Source organism: Cervus canadensis, chromosome X, assembly GCF_019320065.1.
Source record: "Cervus canadensis isolate Bull #8, Minnesota chromosome X, ASM1932006v1, whole genome shotgun sequence".
Classification (NCBI taxonomy): domain Eukaryota; kingdom Metazoa; phylum Chordata; class Mammalia; order Artiodactyla; family Cervidae; genus Cervus; species Cervus canadensis.
Genome location: NC_057419.1, coordinates 133,433,867 through 133,446,151, shown reverse-complemented (window position 1 = coordinate 133,446,151; position 12,285 = coordinate 133,433,867). Strand labels below are relative to the sequence as shown.

Here is a 12,285-nt window from a genome sequence, read left to right as displayed (position 1 = left end):
TTTATGGTTCACTGGTAATTTAAAATTGAATTTTCACTTAATACATTTATTTATTCAAAAAGCATCTACAGGGGTTCTACAAAGGATGACAATAAGTGTTTTAGGAGCAACAATAAAATATACAAAGTCTGTCCTCAAGGAGGAGGGTAAAAGATATATTAACACATGTATTTACAAACATTTAAATCATAATATCAGAGTAAATTAGCAATTTGAGACAATTCATGTGCAGAGTAATATGTAATTGTCAGATAACTGCTAAGAGTTCAGAAAAGAAAAAATTTAATTTGGTCTAGAGTGATCAAGGAAGGCTTCCCAGAGGATATAAACCATAACTTTTAACCATGGGTTTTTTTTTAACCATGGGTTAGTAAGTAACAAAGTAACTGGAACAAGTTCTGATACTTTAAACTATTAATCTTTACCATGAAGACTATTTAGCTAAAGGGGTTTGTCCTGGATATTGATCACCATAGAGTCTATAAAATGAAAAGCCTCTCCAAGCTGATATTCCTAGAACTCTCTCAGTATGGTCAGTATCAAATTTGTTTTCCCTTCTCAACTTCACCTCATAGGGATCTTCCTGGGCATTTTAGTAATTTCAATTAGAATCTTACAATATTTTACGACTGCAACTCCCAAAGAGCTAGAAAATATACTAGGAAGAAAAACCTTATAAACAGAAGAAGGGCCTGGCCTTGATAGATATATTTTCTGAGTTTCATGACTTTATACACAAGGCAAAGATAGAAATCCTTAAATGCCAAAGATGATCAGGGAACTAGAGGAGCCTTGCATTCAGGGAATGGAAACACACATTGCAAAAAATTGAACAGTAATATGATCCTTTTTAATCTTGATCCTCCAGGAGAATTGAGAGAGGAGAAGAGGAGCAAAAATAAACAGTCTGGGTTCATTTAGCCTCAAGGAATACTGGCTGTGAAGGGCACAGGGATGGAGAAAGGGGAGAAACAGGACTTTGCTTTCCTGGTAAAGTCTGATATTAAGATGCAGGAAATGGTTTTTAAATTATACATGTGTCTCATTCTACAGCACACAGCGCTGCTGAGTATCTGAAGTACAAAAGAAAAGTGGCCATGTCCCGAAGAAAGCATTACCCTTTGAGAAGAATATTAGGTTGTTATCCTTTTGCATTTCCCAAAGACAACCCACTGAAATTTCCCAGAGCAATAATAAAAGGACTGCTTTGCAGAAAAAGGAACAGCAGGAAAGTGCAGACTGACAGGAAGGTCTCTCTTTAAGGAAACCTGGTATGTGATTTATTTCGCCCTTTACAAAAGAGATTATCTGAGTCAATTATCAGATTTACAAAATCATTCTTTGCTGCAAATAAAATAATAATAATAATATGGATATTAAGAAATTTCTAAAAAGCAGTAAACCAAATGTTCCATGGCAATTACCCCCTGGAATCCACTTGGGCAATTATACAAAGTAAAATCTGGAGGTGAAGACAAGAAAGGGCAATGATACAAAGTAAAATCTGGAGGTGAAGACAAGAAGTGCTGATGATAGGTTTTGATTTTTGGTAAAAATCAGTGAAACTTAAGGTAAGTGAGGAAGGTCATTCCTTAGGCAAACCAGCAGGGCTCCAGTTTGGAAGGAAGCCACACTAGCGGTAAAGTCACAAGGAAAGGTGATGCCAAAAACAAAATGAAGGAAAAGATGGAGTCAGGGCCAGACTGGTGACGGGCATCAGCAGAATCAATGTGACACACAGTTTCCTAAGTATTCTCATGAAGCCCTCATTCCCACTGTCCCTTCTTGTCACATATTGCGACTTCCAAAAACCCAAAAATATGGTAAGGGATATGGTAAGGAAATCTCTCTTATTTTTAATGCTGGTCTTGAAGAGCCAATGTCCTAGTCTTTACCTGTAAAATTAGATCAGTGATGGGATTTTCAAGACAGGTAATAAGGACCTAGAGCATTAAGGCTAAATCAGAACAATACAAAGTTCTCACAACATGGCCAGGGACTGGCTGTTTCCAGGGAGCAGTGGGAGGCTCTGCAGTCCCAGATTATATGTCTGTCTCTAAATCAGCCAATTAGTGAATTGGAGTTTCTTTCCCCCAAAGTCTCTTTCTATATCCAGACTATTATAGTCTTTTAGAATCCCTTGTGAAAGGTTACAAAGGCTTTAATATTTGAGACTTTGCTTCTGCTGCAGTTAAAACATTTTACAGCTACCTGCCTGTCAATACCCGAGCCTCCAAACAAGAGTTTTAGGGTAGGTCAATTCCTTTATCCACAGAACAAGCAAGTTTAGAAGAAGCATCTACTACGTTCACAGTACTGTGAAGGGATACAAAGGAAACTAAAAACAGAAAAAGAATGGGAACAAGAATCATAATGTATAGTGTTTTAATTCAGTTAAAAATCTCTTCTCATCTGAATCTGATCACCAAAGTCTTTTCATCCTGCAAGGTCACTGAGCTCATACACATGGCCTGAAAGGTCCCCAATATCCATTCTAACAATGGATATAAGTGCAAATGATACAATTAGACTACAGATTCTCAACCTGGGGTGGAGGTGGAGATGAAAGAGCGCTACAAAGACAGGGAGCAGTGAGGAAGCTCACCATGCAACATACAATCTTTTGGGGAAAGAGTTATGTGGATAATTTTTAAAAAGAAATTCTAAAATGGTCATTTCTTAGATGTGTTTTTAGTCATGCCATTTTGATATTTAAAATATTAATGGTGTGACACTTTTACATTTATCAAGAGGGGCATGAATTAGAAAATAGAAATTTCCTTAGAAAAGAGACCATGCTTAATTCTACCTTTTATCTGCAGCACCTACAACAGAGCCTGGCATAGAGGAGGTGTTCAGCAAGGCTGTCAGTTGAGTGCATGGATCGATATGAATGAATGATAGGAAACTTGAAGTATTAACAAAAAGAGTCACATGAACAAACTAGAATCCTGTTTTCTTACCAATACTAAGACATGGCATTTTTCACTAATCCCACTAAGAAGAAACATAGAAGGACTAGAGATTACCAAATCCTGCCATGAAAATAACAAGTGGCATCACTGAAACCAGAGAAAGACTTCAGACAGAATGTGTGTGTTGACTTTATCAGGGAATTTAACTCTATAAATCAAATCTCAAAGGGAAAGTAATGACTCAGATACCAGAAAGACTGCCCACAGCAAAACTGACAAATGACTCCAATCTCCTCTCTTGCAGATCAGAGGCCTCAAAACAGGGTGAGCACTTTTGTTAAACTTGTCAAAATGTTTAGATTTTCCATCTTTGGGGCATGTAGTAGGATTGCACTTCCTGGCCTCCATGTGCTATTCAGTGGTTCTACATGACTAGTTCTGGTCAATGCGTTGTTACTGAAAGTGATATATGCTGATTATGAAGCAGAAAATTCTGCTTGTAAGGATATTCAAAGGCCTCTTTTTCCCCTCTGCTACATACTAGCAATGTTCCCTATAGTTGTTTCTCCATCAGCCTGAGTCAGAGTGATGACAATGGAAATACAGAGCAGAGTCCATCCCCCAAAGACCTGAGATGGATGCACAGCTCGAACAGATAGGAAATTAACCTTTTATGTTTGAAGCCACTGAGATTTCATTGGTTTTTTGTTCCTACAGCATAATCTATCCTATCCAAATACAACTTGGTTTACTATAATCAACACAGTTTATATCCCTTAAATTGCTCTGACCCATTCTTCAAAGCTTAGAATCTAATTGCTGCTAGCAATTAACATTCCACCAAGAACGAAATAATACAGAGAAAAGCAATCTTGTATTTAATCACTGAACTATGAACAGAGAAAAAGAACATGCAAAAAGGGAAATATATGCCAGCAAATACAGTAATTCTAACATAAAAAAATTAACAGATACATTTTCAGGCAATTTCAGGTGGCATGAACAGACTCTTGCCATCCTTCCCTGTAATGGAAATTCATTAAATACAAAAGGAAATGTCTTGAGAAACTAAAATAGCAGACCACACTCAAGATGGCCCACTGAAAATAGACTGTTCTTGAGACAGTGATGGGAATTCCTTAGAGGGAAAGCGAGAGAGAAAGGGAATTCAATAAAGACACCGTGCATACATGAGTCCTTCTAAAGCTAACATAATAATCTTCATCTGTATAGCATTTTATATTATGTGAAGCTCTTTCATGTATATCTCCTCATTTGAGCTTCACAGCTACCTTATGAAACAGACAAGGCAGGGAACAGTACCTACAATAAAATGAAAAATAATAAACCCAGATAAGTTGTGAATTGTCTAAGATCAATAGAGCTAACACACGACAAAGGTGGGATAAGAACCTATACTTCCTAACCCCTACTCCGTGCTTTTCAGATGATTATCACATGTACTTCTAACAAAACACATGAGCACACTCACTTAATAGAGCTAAAATCATATTAGCTTCCTGAAATCACTTGTGATCTAAGTATAAGCTTTATTTGCTTACCAACCATCTGAGCAATAGGTGTGATAGACAACTTTACATTCTGTTTGAAGATGAGATGCTTGCAACTAAGACACTGTATGCTATGCATTAAACATGCCATCCTGTTAATTCATTTTTCAGCTGATGATGGTTCTGGATGTAAATTAGCACTGTGTTTTTTCAGACCCAACAGATGTTTCTGGGTGTTTATTTCTACGATTTTTTTTCTCCTTGAGATATTACATGCAGTCATCAGGCATTGCATGTACTAACAGATGACTCTCCTTATAGCAGGAGACCAGAACCTAGAGTCTACCAAGCAGGGCTAAGATTCAGGGATGTAACTTGTAATTTTCCTTTTTAAATCTATTCTTACATCTGTTCTACATCTTATACATATTCTAAGTGAAATGTCTTATCCCACTACAGCATTCTCTAAACTAGAAATATGAAATACATATAGATGGGTTTTCCTTCCTCTACCAGAGGTCAGGTAATACACCTGGGAAGTTCTCTATTCTTAAGAATCAATAAAAGCCTTTAATTAAATTTATGTAATCAGTTTCTGTAGCAATCACTATGGTAGTCCCTAAGACAGTCCTGACATGGAAGAAGCATTTCTGACTTTGTCAGTCATTAGGTACTCAAAAATCAATCATATAGCAGGAAAAGAATCCACACGTACAGCACTCAGATGCATAAAGAAAGTGTAGCTTGTTCATTGATTCTATAACTGATCTGATAAACCCTCACCCACTTGAGAGAAGATAAAAAAGACAGAAGAGAAAAATTTCTCTAGCTCAATTTGTTCATTTAAGCCTAATCCAATAATTTAAACTCTTTAAGTTACCATCTCTACATAAATTCAGTTTCTAAAATGTGCCTTCAGAGAAATACAAATCAAAACCACAATGAGGTACCATTACACGCCAGTCAGGATGGCTGCTATCCAAAAGTCTACACACAATAAATGCTGGAGAGGGTGTGGAGAAAAGGGAACCATCTTACACTGTTGGTGGGAATGCAAACTAGTACAGCCGCTATGGAGAACAATGTGGAGATTCCTTAAAAAACTGGAAATAGAACTGCCATATGACCCAGCAATCCCACTTCTGGGCATACACACCAAGGAAACCAGATCTGAAAGAGACACGTGTACCCCAATGTTCATCACAGCACTGTTTATAATAGCCAGGACATGGAAGCAACCTAGATGCCCATCAGCAGATGAATGGATAAGGAAGCTGTGGTACATATACACCATGGAATATTACTCAGCCATTAAAAAGAATTCATTTGAATCAGTTCTAATGAGATAGATGAAACTGGAGCCCATTATACAAAGTGAAGTAAGCCAGAAAGATAAAGACCAATACAGTATACTAACACATATATATGGAATTTAGAAAGATGGTAATGATAACCCTATATGCAAAACAGAAAAAGAGACACAGATGTACAGAACAGACTTTTGGGCTCTGTAGGAGAAGGCGAGGGTGGGATGTTTCGAGAGAACAGCATCAAAACATGTATATTATCTAGGGTGAAACAGATCACCAGCCCAGGCTGGATGCATGAGACAAGTGCTCGGGCCTGATGCACTGGGAAGACCCAGAGGAAGCGGGTGGAGAGGGAGGTGGGAGGGGGGATCGGGATGGGGAATACATGTAAATCCATGGCTGATTCATGTCAATGTATGACAAAACCCACTACAATATTGTAAAGTAATTAGCCTCCAACTAATAAAAATAAATGGAAAAAAATTTTTAAAAATGTGCCTTCCATCTCCCAGCACATCCCCAAGATGACACTTGAGCACTGTGAAAGGGCTTTCATGAATATAAGAAGATATTAAAATGGAGCCCCTTCAATCTATTTAATCTGACACCTCAAAAGATTAAGAATAAAAAAAAATTACAAGTATACTTCCACTCCGAAGTCAGGCTCTTGAACTACTAATGCAAGAATTTTGAAGGTAAAGTCCAACAACCCTTAAAGGAGGTTTCACGACCCTTTGTGCAATATCCACCTCTGGCAGAAGTGACCTGAGGTTGAGGAGGGATTGGAAAATGAAAAGAGCTCCTTTCAGAAGTAGATGAAGCTCATACAATTCAAAATAAAAAATTTTTTGATTAAAAAAAGGGCAGAAGAACTGAATATAGACATTTTTCCAAAGACAAAAGACAGGTGGCCTACAGATACATGAAAATATGCTCACCATCAGTAATTATCAGAGAAATGCAAATCAAAGCCACAATGAGATATCACCTCACACCTGCCAGAATAGCTATCACTGAAAAGATCACAAAGAACAAATGTTGGCAGAGATGTGACAAAAAGAGAATCCTTGAACACTGTTGGTAGGAAGGCAAATAGGTGCAGCCAGGGTGGAGAATAGCGTGAAGTTTTCTCAAAAAAACTAAAAATAAAATTAAGATATGATCAAGCAATTTCACTCCTGCATATATATCCAAAAACCCCCCCCCAAAAATCATGAATTTGAAATGATACATGCACCCCTATATTTGTAGCAGCGTTATTTACAATAGCCAAGATATGGAAGCAACCGAAGTGTTCATCAACAGATGAATGGATAAATAAGATGTGGGGTGTGTGTGTGCACACACACACACAATGGAATACTACTCAGCCACAGAAAAGAATGAAATTTTCCCATTTGAAGCAATGTGGATGGACTTGGACGTACAATGTTAGAGAAAGACAAATACTATATGACATCAGTTGTGTGTGTCTGTGCGTGTGTGCATATGTGCACATGTGCTAAGACACTTCAGTTGTGTCTGACTCTCTGTTACCCCCATGGAGTGTAGCCCACTAGGCTCCTCTGTCCATGGGATTCTCCAGGCAAAAATAGTGAAGTGGGCTTCCATTTCCATCTCCAGGGGATCTTCCCGACCCAGGGATCGAACCAGTGTCTCTTACATCTCCTGCATCGGAAGGCTGGCTCTTTACCACTAGTGATACCTGGGGAGCCTCATATCATTTATATGTAGAATCTAAAATATACAACAAACTAGTGAATATAACAATAAAAGAAGCAGACTCACAGATACAGAGAATGAACAAGAGATTACCAGTGGGGACAAATGAGAGGGGCAATACAGGGATAGGAGACTAAAAGGTACAAACTACTTGTATAAAACAAAGTAAAAGGATATATTGTACAACGTGGAGAATATAGTCAATATTTTACAATAACCATTAATGAAGTATAACCTTTCAGTTCAGCTCAGTTGTGTCTGACTCTTTGCAACCTAATGGACTGCAGCACGCCAGGCTTCCTTGTCCATCACCACCTCCCAAAGCCTGCTCAAACTCATGTCCGTTGAGTCAGTGAATCACTATATAATACACCTGTAACTTACATAATATTGCACAGCAACTATACTTAAACAAAAAAGAAATAATTGTTGATTTTTAGTAATATTCTTTCTTCTCTCCAAAAGAAAAGGAAGTTGGTGTTTTCCCATTACCTTAATTCAACTGAGAAGGCCCTCAACATTCAGAGGGCTTATTTTTTGTCCCCTGCCATTTAGGGGCCATAGGATACTTGTGTCTATTTGGAAATCTAAAGGGCAGGAGGTTGTGGCTGCCTAGCTGTTCTGAGAGCAAACAGAGGATAGTACAGTGACAGTGGTCTACACTCCCAGAATCTGTCTACATAAATGACACAGTGGTATCTCTTTTTCACCATGTATTTTTTCCTATTGCTCCTGTAACAAATTACCACAAAGTAAGTGGCTTAAAACACTACGAAGTGCAAGTGAAAGTCACTCAGTCGTGTCTGACTCTTTATGACCCCATGGACTATACAGTCCAAGGAATTCTCCAGGCCAGAATACTGGAGTGGATAGCTGTTCCCTTCTCCAGGGGATCATTCCAACCCAGAGATCAAATGCAGGTCTCCCACACTGCAGGCAGATTCTTTACCAGCTGAGCCACCAGGGAAGCCCAAGAACACTGGAGTGGGTAGCCTATCCCTTCTCCAGCGGATCTTCCCAACCCAAGAATCGAACTGGGTTCTCCTGCAATTGCAGGCGAATTCTTTACTAGCTGAGCCACCAGAGAAGCCCTAAAACACAAGTTTCTTACAGTTCTGGTGGTTACAAGTCCAAAATGACTCTTACTGGTGTTAGAAGGACTGGTTCCTTCTGAGGGCTGCAAGGGAAGTTCAAGTCCTTATCCTTTTCTGCTTGTAGAGACTGCTGGCATCCCTTGGCTTGTGGCCACAGCACTCAAATTTCTACTTCCACTCTTACATTGCCTTCTCTCCCCTCTGATCTGCTTCCCTCTTATAAATACCCTTGTGATTATATCAGACCTTACTATAATATTACTAGAAATAATCCAGGATAATCTCATCTCAAAATCCTTAATCACACCCACAATGCCCCTACTATCATGTGAGATAACATATTCACAATCTCCAGAGATTCAGACATTGATATCTTTAAAAGACCATTATTTACTCTACCATAGACCAGAGCTTTCTTCAATCTTCCATCTTAAGATTGCTTTAACCCTAGAACAATAGGACCTCAGCAGAAAGAGACTGGAGATATATCATCAAAATTAGGAGTGGGTAGGAGTGTTCTTTAACAGCCATCCAGAAGAGAGACTAACTTTGTTAAAGAATGTGGAGGTAAGAGATCACCAAATAACTAAAGACAACTCAAGAGTAAGGTTTAATACCTGCCAAACAGACACATCAAAGTCAAACCACAATAAGGCCTTTCAGGTTAAGACTTTTATTTCTTATTTCTTACTCTTCTACCCACTGTGACCTAAATAGTTCATAAAATGTGGCTATCACAGTGGGGAAGGGCTAAAAGGAGATGCACAATGAAAAGGAGAAAAGAAGGTATGCCCCCTTTTAGTCTACAGTTAAGTCTGAAACAAACCATTCTCAGGGAAGGAAGAAGCTTTAACTTCAAATGAAGTTCAGAATATTAACCATTACATAGGATTTGACATTTTCATTATTGAAGAGAGACAATTCTTGGGGCAAATGTGACCAGGGAACTTTTAATCATCCAGAAGTTTTAGGACCTGCCAAGATTTTATCCAGTGGCAACGAAAGAACCAAATCACCAAGCAGATTTGAGCAGGCACTGAGGGAGATGGGAAGAAGGCAGGCAATTTATAAATTCACTTCATTAAGTTCTACTGTCCTGTTACATAAACTTGTAACAGAAGGAAATGGAAGGCAAGCTCACAATCAGTATCAGATTCATGTAACTGTCCTCCGACTCTGATTCCTTAGGGCTCTGTGGCAACGTGCCCTGTCTGCCTGGCCACTGTTCATCTGTTGGCATTTGCTGCTGAGGCCAGGAGCCGGTGAATTCTAAGTTTTCTTTTAGCATGGTCAGGACCTAATGATCCTTGCTGCTGCTGAGGCTCCACCAAGGCACTCATTAGCACAATGGATACCCAGATGTTTGGCTCAGACTTAACATTAGTTCCTTAGCCAAGGCTAACCATCCCACACCACTCATCTGGAGAACTACTTAACTCCTGTAATTGAACCCCCTCTGGGAAAATCCCCCAGCAGAATCTCAGCTAACTGATTTCCATATACTCCTAACAGTGGAGTCAACAAAAAACTTCTTTCTAGTTCCACCTCCACAAAAGAATAGAAAGCAGCCCAGGGCCAGGATCACCTACATGATTTAGGAGATGGGAATACCAGACCACCTTACCTGCCTCCTGAGAAACCTGTATGCAGGTCAAGAAGCAAAAGGTAGAACTAGACATGGAACAATGGACTGGTTCAAAATTGGGAAAGGAGTACGTCAAGGCTGTAGATTGTCACCCTGTTTATTTAAATTTATGCAGAGTACATCATGTGAAATGCCGGGCTGGATGAAACACAAGCTGGAATCAAGATTGCCAGGAGAAATATCAATAACCTCAGATATGCAGATAACATCACCCTTATGGCAGAAAACGAAGAGGAACTAAAGAGCCTCTTGATGAAGGTGAAAGGAGAGTGAAAAAGCTGGCTTAAAACTCAACATTCAAAAACTAAGACCCTGGCATCTGGTCCCATCACTTCATGGTAAATAGATGGGGAAAAAGTGGAAACAAGTGACAGATTTTATTTTCTTGGGCTCCAAAATCACTGTGGACAGTGACTGCAGCCATGAAATTAAAAGACACTTGCTCCTTGGAAGAAAAGTTATGACAAACCTAGACAGAATATTAAAAAGCAGAGATTCACTTTGCCAACAAAAGGTCATCTAGTCAAAGCTATGGTTTTTCCAGTAGTCATGTACAGATGTGAGAGTAAGACCATAAAGAAGGCTGAGTGCCGAAGAATTGATGCTTTTGAACTGTGGTGTTGGAGAAGACTTGAGAGCCCCTTGGACTGCAAGGAGATCAAACCAGTCAATCCTAAAGGAAATCAACCCTGAATATTCATTGGAAGGACTGATACTGAAGCTGAAGGTCTAGTATTTTGGTCATCGAATGAGAACAGCTGACTCGTTGGAAAAGACCTTGATGATGGGAAAGATTGAGGGCAGGAGGAGAAGGGGGTGACAGAGGATAACATGGTTAGACGGCATCACCAACTTAATGGACATGAGTTTGATCAAGCTCTGGGAGACAGTGAAAGATAGGAAAGCCTGTTGTGCTGCAGTCCATGGGGTTGCAAAGAGTCAGGCAAGACTGAGCCATTGAACAAGTGCAAAATGAAAATTTGTGACACCTTTTTAAAGACTTTCAAGGTGAAGAGAACAGACCATTAAGCCAAGTACAGGGCCCTTCTGAGCACAGGGCCCTCTGTGACTTCCCAAGAGCACTAAATTATTTTGGCTAACCAGGCTATGCCACCAGTTTTACACTGGTGTGGCCTTTACCAACCAAGGAAGCAAAAGGCAATGCAACTGCAGGGAAAAGCAAGGAGAAGGCGAGGTTGAAGAAATCAGCTGAATATTATTAAACTGTTATCCTTATTTACAAACATCTCAGTTTTAAAGTGTACTTACAGCTTTGGAGTTTGCAAAAGGCTTTTATATCTATTCTCTCCTTTGTTCTTCATGGCATCCTTGAACAGCAGGTAGGCAGGAGTTTCATTTTACATTTGAGGAATCCAGGGCTAGAGAGGGAAAAGAATTCATCCAAGAATATACAGTTAAGAAGTTAAGTGAGAATGATATATACAATCCCAGTCTGGCATCTCTCCAAATGTTTTCTAAATGACACACCTTTATCTTTGTTAATCACCAGAGTCACAACCAGGAATTATGCTTGGTTTTCCATCTTTCCATGAAATACAGCCCCATTCAACTCACAGAGGATGCACAAGCATGACAGAGTTGCTTTCCTTCTTAGCACTGCTCTTCCTCTTTATGTCTCCATTCCCCACCACCTCCACCACCAACCCCCTGCCCTGCAACATCCCCCACACACACACACACACAGAGTCAGAGATCAAATCAGAGACTTGGTTAGGTACAGTTCAACTGCCACTCAGCATGGATACTATGAGTCAGAATCGGATATATGAAAAAACATTAGGGAAACCCTAACTAGATATTTTGATGGTTGGAAGTGGAGTACAGAAATGTACTACTGAAGGACTGAGGCCTGAAAATCTCCTATGAGAGGTTTTCTTTTGAGTTTTGCAAGTGTCACAGAGTAGTGACATGTTAAACCATTAAGTCTTTCAGACTTTACTGTGAATATGTTTCCAATTCCTTCCTCAGACCAAGTTTTGTCAGGGTATAGAAAGCAGGTGGGGTCTCCAAAAACAGGCTAAGGAGAGGGACCATCCAGATGGGACAGAAAAAAAATAATCAGAGAAA

At 39.4% G+C, this 12,285-nt stretch overlaps 1 long non-coding RNA gene across 1 annotated transcript in view; it reads right to left on the bottom strand.

Moving 5' to 3' along the window:
* Positions 1-11,578, bottom strand: part of LOC122435055 — a 359,541-nt gene extending 347,963 nt beyond the window's left edge. The window contains exon 1 of the long non-coding RNA XR_006267566.1: positions 11,467-11,578. This is a non-coding gene — a long non-coding RNA (uncharacterized LOC122435055). The remainder of the gene's footprint in view (positions 1-11,466) is intronic.
* Positions 11,579-12,285: the final 707 nt, after the last annotated feature.